Source organism: Uranotaenia lowii, chromosome 2 (assembly GCF_029784155.1).
Source record: "Uranotaenia lowii strain MFRU-FL chromosome 2, ASM2978415v1, whole genome shotgun sequence".
NCBI classification, from domain to species: Eukaryota; Metazoa; Arthropoda; class Insecta; order Diptera; family Culicidae; genus Uranotaenia; species Uranotaenia lowii.
The window spans coordinates 432,261,308-432,274,655 of record NC_073692.1 but is presented as its reverse complement, the minus strand read 5'-3'; the positions used below and the strand labels follow the sequence as shown (position 1 = coordinate 432,274,655).

The 13,348-nt window shown below is 39.4% G+C and overlaps 1 protein-coding gene across 11 annotated transcripts in view; it reads right to left on the bottom strand.

Moving 5' to 3' along the window:
• The window catches only part of LOC129747362 (hemicentin-1-like), a 485,337-nt gene extending 472,533 nt beyond the window's left edge, over positions 1-12,804 (bottom strand). For 2 of the 11 annotated variants that reach the window (XM_055741525.1, XM_055741536.1), the window contains exon 1: positions 12,173-12,455. The gene's annotated coding sequence lies outside the window, so the exon portion shown is untranslated. Of the gene's footprint in view, positions 1-11,598; positions 11,736-11,787; positions 12,028-12,067; positions 12,459-12,653 lie in introns of those variants that run through there. The other 9 variants (XM_055741531.1, XM_055741527.1, XM_055741528.1 and 6 more) reach the window with 9 other exon arrangements.
• Between the last annotated feature and the right edge of the window lie 544 nt (positions 12,805-13,348).

Sequence of the window (13,348 nt, the reverse complement as noted above, 5' to 3'; positions counted from 1 at the left end):
ATATTGTGTAGGGAAATAGAAGAATCAACACCATAATGAGCTAAATTACGACGACAACCATCAATTTGTCACATGACTGTGTCCATTTGGTTTCACCCGACTCGACCAACATGCGTGGTCATTGTGCTGGGTCTGGGCAAATGGTCTGCCTCCCTGGGACCACCAGATTCAGATGTAAAACAAAAGTTGCTATCCGATAAGTTGTATAAATAATTGAGAGCGATAAAAAGTTGAACCGTGTGGTGGCACCGAAGTTGTTTGGTGATTTTTGACCGACATTTCCATAAAAGCATAGTCCTATTCCCATGTCATGGGACACACACGCAAACCGAGGTAATTGTTTGATGCAGAGTTTGGTTTATTCACCCAAAAACTGTTCCGACAACGCCCATGTTTAGTTCAGGGTGATCCGAGAGGGTCGAGTCAGAGCCTTCCTACAACAACTGCCTGGGCGCCTCCCCGATTCATCATTTATTAACATAGGTTGGGACCGATTCTGATTTGAAATGTTTTTTTCCTGCTTCCCCTACTAGACAAAAAGGGGGCGAAAAAACTTCCCCCCAAAACTACAACTACTGAACAACAACTGATGGTTACAGAAAACCTTTTCCCAGAGTTGTTAACATAAATATATTTCCTGGACTTCGGAAAAAAATATTCTTGGGGCTTATGTGAAATAGGGAGGCAGGCAGGAAATAATGGAAATCGGGAAGTGGGGATAGCACAAACCTCAGTCACCGAGCGCGTCAAATCCATTACTTCGTAATGGGGTTCGTATCGGAAGAACCGAGGAACCGATTAACTCCTGCCTAACATTGTTTGCTCGTGCGTGACTTTGTTGCCATTGTGAGTTCTATCGCTGGGAGGGAGCAGCGTGTACAACTATACTAGGAGCCAGCCAGTTCTCCAGGACCCCCAAATTGTTGCTCCAGAGGGGATTTCCGGGTGCGGATTTATAGATCCGCCGTACCGAGGGTGTTAAACTTTGTCTTTCCACAGGCTCTTAATAAATAATTCGGAATTGTTTATTGATAACTGAACTGAACCTCTCCGGGGGAAAGGCGTTCGTAAATATTCCCCCGAGAGAATGGGTGAAAGGCATGAACATTTCGAATCATTATTGGATGTCAAGCACTTCCAATGAATAATAGAATTATAGTTCAATGTAACATACCAATTTTATGAGACAAAGTAGCACCTTGCCATTCCTCAGATTCTTTCCAGCATGATTTTCCTAGATTTTTTTCTTTTAGAATCACAATCGACCTAACTCTTTGCATTTCTGCAAGAATCTGTGATGTTGTCAACGTTTTGAAAAAATGTGATTCATCAGAACAAGTTTCCTCGTTCCAAAATGGCTGAAGTGCATTTGCCAACAAACACACTTTAAAAACGTATCCACCATTTTCTCAAAACGATACAAAAGTATCCAACAATTCAATTAAACAACCAACTCTGCACTAACTGAAGCACGCCTCTACTCGGCTGGCTGCCTTCAATTGTACCCAAACCCACAGCAGAGTAGCATAGGACGGAACTGAACTGAACTGAACCCGCATCAGCAGCAGCAGCAGTAAGTGATGAAAAAGTCAAGAAATAAACTTTTCCAAAAACTCTCCTCTTTACGGTACACGAACACAACACAAAAATAGCATTTCATTTCTTTCACTTTCTGCTGGGAGGATAATTCTGCGTGTTTTTGGTTCTTGTTGCTACTGTTGCTTTTCCTGCATTGTGCCTGCTCGTTCGCCGTGGCAGAGCAGCAGAATTTCTGTGACTGTACAACTTTTCACCCGGTTTCGAGAAAAACATTTTCCGTTTTCGTATGCATGATGATGATCATCTCAGTAGTCGCTGGGAGTGTGGTATAGTACTACTAGGTGTGTATCCCTTCCTACCCTCAGTCTCGGTTTCAGTAGGCCGCGGCATGCTGTTTTAGTTTTTGGTCGAGTTTTTGGTAGGCAGTTTTAATTTTTTTTTTTTTTTCATCTCTCTCCGCCTTCCTTTCTCAACCAGCAGCGACTAGCAAAGGCCTACTAGGCTACTAGATTAAAGAACAGCAAACGGCGAATTGTAGCATTAAATTTTCACAGCCAACAAGCCAAAAGCAAGCGCGAGCGAATCGAAACCGTTTCGGCGATTGCTTTCTGGGACGATGACGTTATTTCGCTCGCCGGATCAAAACGCAAATCCTTGTATCTGTTCTGCGGTTGCGAACTTATTTCTTCTCCATATAATGGCTTCGTCGACGTCCGTCGTCCGGCGTCACGGCCCATAGGGTGGATCCTTTCAATTAGAGTTTGTTTATCTTTTGAATAGAGTCATTCGACGGGAAGTACAATGAAAAATTTTATTCAGTTAAAAAAACAAACTTCCGAAAAACAAACTTCGGTGCAGCAGAGTGGTGTTATCAACTACTGTTCCAGTTCACCGACAGATAAAAGCGAGCAAGGACCCAGAGCCAGGGCGGAAAGTTTAAGCTTTTGATGTGAAAGTTTCGATGCTTGTTGTCTCTTGGTACAGGGAAATTGCTTCCATTAACAACAGGCACATCCCTAGAGTAACAATTTACTGGTTAGTTTAAGGAGTGGTTTCAAAAGCATTGTTTATAGAATACTAGCTGATTTTACCCGGCTTTGCTCGGGTTCACATAAAATAAAAATCAAAATGAGTCGTTTAACATTTCGAAATTTTGGAAGCTTTTTGTTCATCTTATGATAAATTTTGCCCATGTTTGGTTTTGTAAGTTTTGTTAGTTTTGATTGGGATAATCACGTTGGAAGAGATTTCACATCCTTTTTTTAGTCTTCAAATTATATTAATGTTTTTTATCCTACCCATGTGTTATACAATGATAATCCAGTATCTTGAGCTTGTAAATGTTTGCGAAATACCACTTTCGAAGATTATACCACTTTTTATTCGTAGAATGGTACACTCAAGTTTTATATATACCATTCCCTCAAAATAAATTATTACTGCTGGTGTTACTTATTACAGCTAACAGATTTCGGTTGAGACTTTACAAGCCTTCGTTAACTGATTTATGTCCTCATTTTCTTGATATCGAATCAATACTGTGAACAGTATCTAAAACTGTATTTATAAATTTCAAACGCAAGCTCAGTTGCTCGCATTCAAATTATTTCTCCCAAAAATCCACTTTTATATGCACGTTCATGTCTTTAACAAACTACGCTGATTGCTCTTATTTAGACAACCGGCGAATAATTTTTTGCAATTTTTTCATCAATTCAATACAAACGTCCGGATGAGGCTTAGGGTAAATGATCTTGAGCGAAACTTTTACTTTCCTTAAGATCTAGGCAATGATTGTTTATGAATCTTATCGAAATGTTGAAAAAACACTTGTTCAAGATCTTTTCATACAAGCATTAACATTTTTGCTAAAATTTATTAACTGAAATAATGTTATTAGAAGATTTAAAAACATACGCATTTCTGCATCAATTTTCATCAATCTACGCTGACTTTGAACGTCAATTTATGTCACCCTTGACCGTTATAAACTGATTCTTAATTAATGGTAATGGTAGAAAAACTCATAAAAAAACATTATTCGTGTTTTTGTAACATACGAGAACTAATGAAGCCAATAAAGTTAAGTCATTATTTCAGAATGAGAATCAATCTTCATTGCCAATACTATTCGAACTTTAAGAAGTAGCTTTCATTTAAAGAGGTTGTTTTAGATGTTAAAATTCCAATTGGAAACGATAAACTATACCTAATGTATGTATGTATGTATGTATTAAAACCCACCAGTGGCTGATAGGTCTTTCGACCCGAGTCGGTACGGGAAATCTCGATCGCGCAGTCAAATATTGTTCATGCTTAACTCATAAACAATAATTGCAGCACAACCAAGGGGTCCGTTACCACTGGCTTGGGACAGGTTTGACTCATCTCACTCCCTTCAAACTGTTCGAAACAAATAAAAAATCCTGAAAAGGTACCTAAGTAACCTACTCATGATTCCAAATTTGCCGAAAAACTCCGGCTGGCTTGAACCCACAATCCATTGTTTATCAGTTTTCCGCTCGTTTGATGTCCTGTCCTACCCACGAATCCCCAATAATATAGTTAAGCTATTATGAAAATATGAATATAGTTTAACGCAAAGTTACACATTTTTAACATCTTACCTCATACCATTTGAAAAGGATTCTAGAATTTCTTCAATTACATAAGAGAAACACTATTCACACCACTTGTTGCACTAGCAATCAACCTGCAAGTCCGTTCCAAACACATCCGGTGATCAGTGTTTCAGTAGACATCCGGTCATTTGTGCAATGGAACAAATTTCGAACAATTAGTCAAAAAGCACTCTTTTGAAAACAATCACGGACCCGACAACGCCTACCTACTTAACTTCGTTTTACTGCAAAATACTAATTCTGCCAGAGGAGAATTTCTTCGATCGATTTTCGATAGCCTGACAGGATAGACATTTCACTTTTCGATTAATTTCTTTTAAAAAACAAAATTTTTCTTAACACAATGATTTTGACACACGCGGAAAATTTTCTTCGTCCTATGCCGCCAAAGCCTACTCCGGTTCTCCGGAAACGATAAACTATACCTAATAAATAAAAATTCAAATTGTGTTTTACACACAATCCTTCAGTTTTACAAAGTGTAGCAAAGCATAAGTGGTTAGCTATTTTATAATACTCCAGGATTCAATTGGTCGTCTGGTATTGAAAACCTATCCGATTCCCTTGTGTTTGATTTTACACTTGAGCTCGAACTGGAAATCGGTTTGAGAAATAATTGTTTTATCAATTGAGCTAAATAATTAATGTTTCCATAAATTTTGAATATAAATAATTTATATCGTGATTCATAAGAAACCGGAATTTATTATAAACTTTATTCTATGAATGAGTTGCTTCAAGCAAAATTGCCAAAATCACAGAAAAATCTGTTATTTCACAGAGTTTTGAGGAAACTTCTATCTCAGCATCTGTGTCACAGAACACGATATTTTGAAATTATTACAGATTTCAAATATTTTTTAAATTTCCAGCTGATTTCCATTATTTTAATTTTTTCGGTCAATATATAATTTAGGTTTCTTACTATGAATTAGAAGAGTGTGAAAAGATTTTCAAAGTATACTGATTTATCCAAACTAAAATATAAAAAAAACTATGAAAAAAAAATATAAAAATGACTAAAATATCTTGAATTTCCAATGAAACTAAAGGAATGGATGGACAAAATATTTTTCATATCTCTTCATTTGGCAAAAAAAAACTTTACAGATAGAAAAAACGTATTTTAAGTTCTGAGCTTCTAGATTGTCTTGAGTCTCAACGTAACTTGAAGGTTTGAAGGTTAGAAGAGCCACCCTTTAGAAAATTTGGACGAAGGATCTTCAACCCAATAAATTATCCCTTTAAAATGATCAATTCATTTTGTAAAAACTTATTTGTCAATTCGAAAAATCACCTCATCATGTCAAATCGCTTACGATCATCGATTTTTAACAAAAATTCTTCGATAATTGTTGAATTTTTGTTAATTTTGTATGTGAGCTCTCCAGTGGTCGGAAAATCGCTCAAGAAAAGCAATCAGGAATGGTTTCTAGCTAGAATGATGCTTCCTCCGAGTGCTGTGATACGCACGTGGTAAAAGTACCCATTGAACATATGTCGAAAATCAACACTAACTTGATACAAGAAGATATACCATGCCCCACCGGAGGCTACCGTTGCTATTCGTCACGTGGCTAATCGACGGTGATCGACATACTTGGTGATACATTTTGAACGTCGCTCCCTCAATCATTCCCGAACGTCTATCCTCGCATCATTGTTGATAATGCTCGTTGTTGATAGACGATCATTAATGTTTCAAAAGGAAAAATCTGAATAAATACCAGGACCACATGTTCAAAAAAGCTGTAGCACATGCTGGACAGTTCATTGCGGTTACCTAGTCATGATTTTGTCCTTCTAGGCAAAACGAAAAATAAAAAATCATCTGATAGCCTACATAGATCGCTCAGAACTGATACATATCAGTTATGATCCTAAAGGTTGAAAGTCGTTAGGGGAAGGAAATCAGCATCGAGACGTTCGTTGCTGATAGTCTGCGTCCTTTTTTACCTCATCATGTATCGCAAAAGTGTTTCAAATACAGAAGCGTCGTTGTCATGCATGATTGTTTGTATGATTTGGTTGAAGAAGGAAAATTTGACTGCTTTGATTTTTTGGTTCTGAATGTAGTCAAGCATGGCTCAGTGAAAATGATTGATTTTCGGAAGCATGGAGCTCTCACTTTTGGATTTGACAGAGATTTGAACGTATTCCCGGTCTTGAAAACTGCTACAAACATCAAATTTCATATTGATCGCTTCAGTGGTTCTGAAAATTGTTCAAATTTTGACATATCGATATTAACTTTTTATTAAAGCTCTCCCCTTCCTTAATTCGGAGGGATTTGAATGTATTATAGAATCCATTCCCGGTCTTGAAAACAGCTTTATACCAAATTTTACGTTGATCGGTTTAATTGTTTGAATTGTGTCATATTTTTGTATAATTTTGTATTAGAGCCCCCCCCCCCCCCTCTCCATTGATTTGGAAAGGTTTGAAATGATTGTAGAAACCATTCTCGGCCTTGAAGGCGACTACACACCAAATTTCACGTTGACCGGTTCAGTAGTTTCTAGAAATTATTCGAGTTGTGTCATATTTGTATGAAGAGGTTTTTAGAAACATGTTTCTTTAGAAGATATGTTTTTCAAAGTTCAGATACACATAACCTAAACAAAAAAAACTCTCTGGTGAAAACCTTTAAAACATAATATCACTTATTGCGGTCTACGAAGACAACTTCAGAGAAATCGACCTCCAAGTTCTGAAAAAATGTCCTTTCTATGTTAAGCTATGTAGTCCTGAAATCGGGTGTTGATCAAAACTAATTTTAAAAAAAAAAACTTCAACAGAATATGAAAACCATTGTTAAACTTTTTTATCTCAGTATAAACCTCAATTTGGTATAGTCATTTTTTTATCATTTTTTTATCATTTTTGTGACGATTACAGTCGTTTTCCCAGTTCCATATCACTCACAACTTTATATCAACGTGGCAGTTGGCAGACAGTTATTGAAAAACTTATCCGGTACAACTGTGTTTACCCTTGGGATCGAGCTCGCGGACATCGGCTCAGGAGACAACTGACTTGCTAACTGAGCTATATGACAAGCACGAAACATTTGTTGGTCCTATTTTGCACTGCACAAATTTCTTTTGAACGCACACGTTTTCTTAATATGAAGGTGCGTATCGATGTTATGTAAAAATGTGAAAAGTAATCAAATCAGTGGGAGGCGCAGCAGGCCGTGCTCGAGATTGTCGTGTTTTATCCGCGACGTCGCTTTTGTCCGTTTGTTGTTTCGTAAATTAAAATAAGGTGAATTTCATATGTTTCAAGAATTTTGTTTCGATCAACAAAAACCAGGAAGGATTGAGAGACAGCAACGGCTTAAACCTACCAGTTTTCAATGGACTTTGGTGTGATCGTTTCTTTTATTAAATTATATCTTAAACGTCACATGTTGATTTTTCTGTTGTATTTTAATCCTTTTTCCATTCTCCAAAAAATATTCCCTGTAAAAATATCCCTTCCCTATACTTCTCTGAATACAACATTCTAGGTCGCTAGAGTTCTCTGCACATGGATTGTTTATTTTTAGTATAAGATTATCACATTATGATTACATTGTCTTGAAGTGGTGTGCATTAAAGTAAATACCACATTTATCTTTCAAATTAACACTAGAAATGAGTGTAGCATCCAGATACTCATTTTGGTATCTTGTGTTGGTTTTAATTCTGAGTTGCATCTTGTGTATCAGCCAATGCAAGATGTATGTAGTCACCCAATGTTAGAGTCTGTTTCACATAGAATCTGATCGCATCTTTTCATTTACTGCAGCGCCCCTAGTTGTCACATCGCGAATCTAATGACAGTGCTTGATCCGGATGGTTTGTTTACTTAGTGGTGAAAATTTCATCAAAATTGAAGCAGTCAGTCAAAAGTTATCGACGATGGAACGCGAAAGGCGAGAGAAAATTCTGCACACTCACGTAGAGAAACCGTTGTGGTCAGGGGCCAGGGGTATAGATCCCGAAACTCCTGAAATATCCAAAATCGACTGTAAATTCGGTGCTGCAACGTTACTGGGAGACCCTTACGGTGGATCGAGCAAAACAAACCAGGCGTAAAAGTGGAACATATGACCGGAAGCTGCGAGCAAAGGATCAGTTCGATCAGTTCACAATAATCCTGGAATCTCCTTGCGTGATTTGGCGAAAAAGTTCAAGACGAACCACAGTACAGCTCGACGAATTTGTTTGCGAGGAGGCTTGCGGTCGTAACATGCAAGCCAACACCCCAACATGACGCTGAAACAAAACCTGGTTGCTAAAACCAGGGCAAGGAAGTTGTACGAGAAAGTGTTGACCAAATACAACGGATGCATTTTGATGGACGACGAAACTTACGTCAAAATGGATTTTGGACAAATACCCGGTGACAAATTTTACCTTGCGAAGTGTAAAGGGAATGTTGCGGGTAGATTCAAGTTTGATTTCGCAGATAAATTTGCTCGTAAGTTGATGATTTAACAAGGGATCTGTAGTTGTGGGAAGAAGACTAAGATTTTCATCACTGGGGACAAAATGAATGGAAATGTTTACTAAGAAGAATGTCTCCAGAAGAGGGTTTTGCCATTCATTCGGTCCCACAAAGGTCCGGTGAAGTTCTGGCCGGACCTGGCAAGCTGCCACTACAGCCGAGATGTCGTTAAGTGGTATAAGGAGAACAAGATCGATTTTGTTGAAAGTATCAATCCACCAAACTGTCCGGATTTTCGTCCCATCGAGAAATATTGGGCAATAGTTAAGGGCAAACTGAAGAAATGTGGCAGAACCATGAAAAAAAAAACCCCTCAAATGGAAAAGTGGTGGAACAAGATGGCGAATGAGGTTACCAGCAGTACTGTGCAGAAAATGATGGGTGGTATCACAAAACAAGTTCAACAATTCATCCGAATAGCTGACGAATGATTTTTATGTATTTTTTTCCTTAAAGTGCTATAAACACCCTACAAAATGACATTTTTACTTTTGTTGTACGTTATTTCTTTGCGGAGAAATGATCTATTTTATCCGACCAGATTCTATGTGAAACAGACTTTATGCTATACTATAAGTGAAAAGTAAAATAATCAGTTTGTTTGAGATGACGAAATGTATCGTATTTGAGTTTAGTCGTTTCGATTCAATGTTATACAATAAATCGACTTTTTGGCAAACACGTTTGTAGATCAATTTCTATAAAAAAAAATTAAAAATTGTTTGAGTTGCAACGATTTCGTTAATTTTATATGGGAGCCTACCTTTTTTAAGAAGTGGGAAAGATTATTCATTACAATGGCTGTTATGAATAAAACACTAGCAATTGCTTTTGCTTTTTTATGAGCAGTTTCTCGAGTAAAATACTTGGATTGGCAAGATTTTAATTTTGGAGACTAGTATCTCAAAAAACGTCTCCAAAATCTTATATGTACGAAGACGTTCACAAGAACCGAGTAAAATTGAAAATTTTGACTGAGTCAAAGCAATCGAAAGATTCCTTTTAAATCAACCACGGTAAATGAAAAGTTCATATACCGGTATTTCGATAGCAAGAAAATAAGAATGATTTTTATTTAGCATAACTCGAATTTACAGATAAATAAAGCTTTTTGGGCAACAATGCTAAAAGCTAGAAAATAAATGGATAAATAGGTTGCTGAAGATAGCTGAATTCCGGTTTTTATAAATGATTAATACTTTTCCGCTTGAATACTGAAAAATTAAAAACAAAATTGAATTATTTTTCATCATAAGAATTATGAGAACAGTAGGAATGAACAAATAATAGTAAAATTTCATAGGTACTTAAGCATTATATTACTTTTGGATTAGTGCGATCCTCTGGCTAGGAACATTGTACGTTAGAAAGTATTTTATCAAATCTTTTGTTCGTATGAATAAAATGGCATAACATATAAGATAAAACAAAACGATAGCGACAAAGATAATCTAAAATAAACTTTTAATGTCCCGTAGATTTTGCTTTGAAACTATGTGCTCAATGCGGTTCTTCACTGTTTCAAAACCCGAGCAAAGTTTATGTTTAAAAAAGTTCAACCAAAAGCAACTCCTCTTGAGCAGTTGCTCGACCTCCGATAAATCACTCGTTAATAGTTTTATTGAAAAAGTTTCTTTCCGGATTGCTCCGGACCCAAAAACACCCGGATCCCACTTCGAAGTTTATCATCACCAGCGAACGCAACGCCGCACTAAATAGCGCAGTTATCTTATCAAACATCCATCGCATCGCTATGTAGACTCAGGGGTAGGTCGATACGCCGCCGACGTCGTCCTCAGACGTCTTGGCATTCCCACACACGCCTCCGTTTCAAGCGAACCGATATGGCTGTTTACAGTTCACTGGTCCTTATCTTGAAGCGAGAGTCCCCAGAGTTTCTTATCATCATCAGAAAGATTTCCAGAAAACCACCGTTTTTCCGTCGAGCTCTTACCGTAATTTTCCGCCACCAAATCCAGAAAGTGCGAGAAGATGCTGCAGCCGGTCCAGATGATGAGGGTGTGTTGGAAGATTTGTCAGGGGATCCACTTTCAAGCTGATTGAACTACCCAAAACCCGAAACCAAATCCTCTACTCCTTTTTCGGAAAATACTAAATTATTTATACCGCGACACACGAACGAAGGTACACATACATACATACACACGCGGGTATACACGCAGATATCTACGATGACACACACCGCACCGGGACAGACATGTGCTTCTAAGCCACTCTTCTTCTTAGCATAGTGTGTAGTGTAGTTTAGTTCTCGAGCTGTGTCCGTCCGAGAGCTGTCGATGTTTTCCCACGATTTCCTGCCCGCGTAATATCACTCCCAAACGAAATCCCTTTCATCCCCCCTGGTTCTACTCCTACTGAACGAAATTCGGTCTGTCGACCGAGCGAACGTTCAGCTGTTGTTGGCCAATCCGTTTGCCACTGCCAAACTTTGGGACTTTCTGCTACTCGGCTCTGTCAAGTTAGGATTTGTTACGCGAGGACAGTGACAGAGTGTTTTCAGCAGAGCATCACAAAAGTGGTCCTCGTCGAGTGCGATTATCTGAGTGAGAAGAGGCCCCCTTCCGAAAAAAGAGAAAGAGCACTCCAAAGGACATCTTTTTCAACGGAATAGCCACTTTTCATTCTCCGGGGAGACCCCGAAAGTAAAGTATTTTCGTTCGGGGGGTTGCTGGCAGCTGTCTTGGAATGACTGCATTTCACCATTTTGCAAGAGACTTCTAGCCCACTTCCCTCGAAGATGACCCCCCTCGCTTATAGGTTGGGATGCTGTGGTGGGTGGTAATGCACCGAGTTAAACGCACCGACACACACACAAACAATGGCACGCGCGCTCGCGAGTGAGATGAAGACAATTGACATTCTACAGGGTTTCTTCTTGGCGAGTTTCGTGGAAACGCACCACCGAAATCCACCAGCGGGGTCCTTCGCCATGTCCGGTCCAATCCGACCCAATCCCGATCGCCAGTCGTCGAGATGAAAATCAATTTTCACTATCTGCACACACAGAACACGCGCTGGAACTCTCCTAAAGCGCTCTCACAATATTGATTTTATGAGCATCAAAAATTCATCACACAAGTACACAAACTGAGATTTTTTTGCTCCTTTCCCTCCGATGCTGCTCGCAGAAAACCAACAACACACACGATAAACGACAAAATTATCTGCGATTTTCACCGTCCGTCGTCGTCGTCGTCTCATTCGCCCATCTCGGAAAAATCTCAGCGAAAACTTGGCCAATTTTGCCCGTGTTTGGCTTCTTCCTGTTCTTCGCTTTTTCTTCGGGCAGAAAGTTCAGCATTATTCTGCTCCCAATTCCAATAGTCCCGAAAATATAATTCAAGCAGAGCAGCCAACAGCAAAATTACATCAGCGCTCAAATAGCTCCAGAGCAGCAACCAATTTTTGGCCCCATCACCATCATCATCACCCAAGTAGGCGCGCTGCTCGAGAAAAGGAATGCTAATTCTCACTTTTTTATCCTAGTTTACTATTATTTTTCTTCTGCTCGCTACGCCTGCTACGGTGCTGTGCTCAGATCCTCTTTCCTAGTCGACGTCGGCTGCAAAGCATGCTCTAGATTTCTTCTTCCTCTCTGTTTTTTTTCCCTATTGGCTAAAGATACAGAGATTCACACTGACAACCTGTGCGGACAAACGACTGCGGGCCCCAAGCCTAGCTAAGTAAGCCAAGGGGATCCAAGAAACTTTGCACACGTTCTTCGCGAGACACTGACTCTGACAGACTGACGACGACGACTTCTGTTCGGGTCGGGTTTTCCTCCCCAAGATTGTTGGAGGAAAATTCTTTCACTTGCTCACGTGAGATTTCTGCATTGGGCATCACGATTTTCCCGCTCACACAATCTCGCTCGCAAAAATTTTCCTGCTGAGATAAACCACGCGCGAAAACAACAAATTAACAACACTGCTGGCAAAACAACGTTGGACAAACCTCTAGCACGGTAGTCGCTGGTAGGAAAATTTCATCGTATAGTCGTTACACGGTATTTCGTAGTTTTTTTTTCGGACGTTCGGACACCAAGTGCAGGCGGAGCAAATTTTTGCTAGCGCCGGAACCAACGGTTGAAATTAAACTGCCGCTCGTAAACGTCAAACGGCTCCCCCAACATGCTCGAATTTTGAAAATAAATTCATTCACCAATTCAACATTGGGGTGACGAAGACCACCGGCTGCAACGTGTGCTCCTTCTCATCAAACAAACACACTCCAACAGCAACACCACGAACCGCACGCAGAGCTGCCAGAAAACAAAAGAGAATGAGCGGAAAACTTAAGGAAACCTGACAACATGTTTCACCCACTTGTCATCATCGTCAACCCAAACCGGGACGAATGGGACGAAACAAACGGTGCAAACGCGCCGAGAAGCCAACCAACAACAGCTTGAAATAATTGAAACCGCGTTCTTCGCAGTCCTATCTCACTGAGTTCACTCAACAACGAATTCACTCACCAGCTGCTCACCTAACCGAAATCCCTTATCATCTGTTATTTATTGCATTTATTGCCCCCGACAAATCGAGAGAAACTCCCTTGCACGCGTCTCCAAAACACGAGAAACACCACAACTCCTCCAAAGTGAACCCAAAACAACAACATTGGCCCAGCCAACCGCCTGCTTTGCC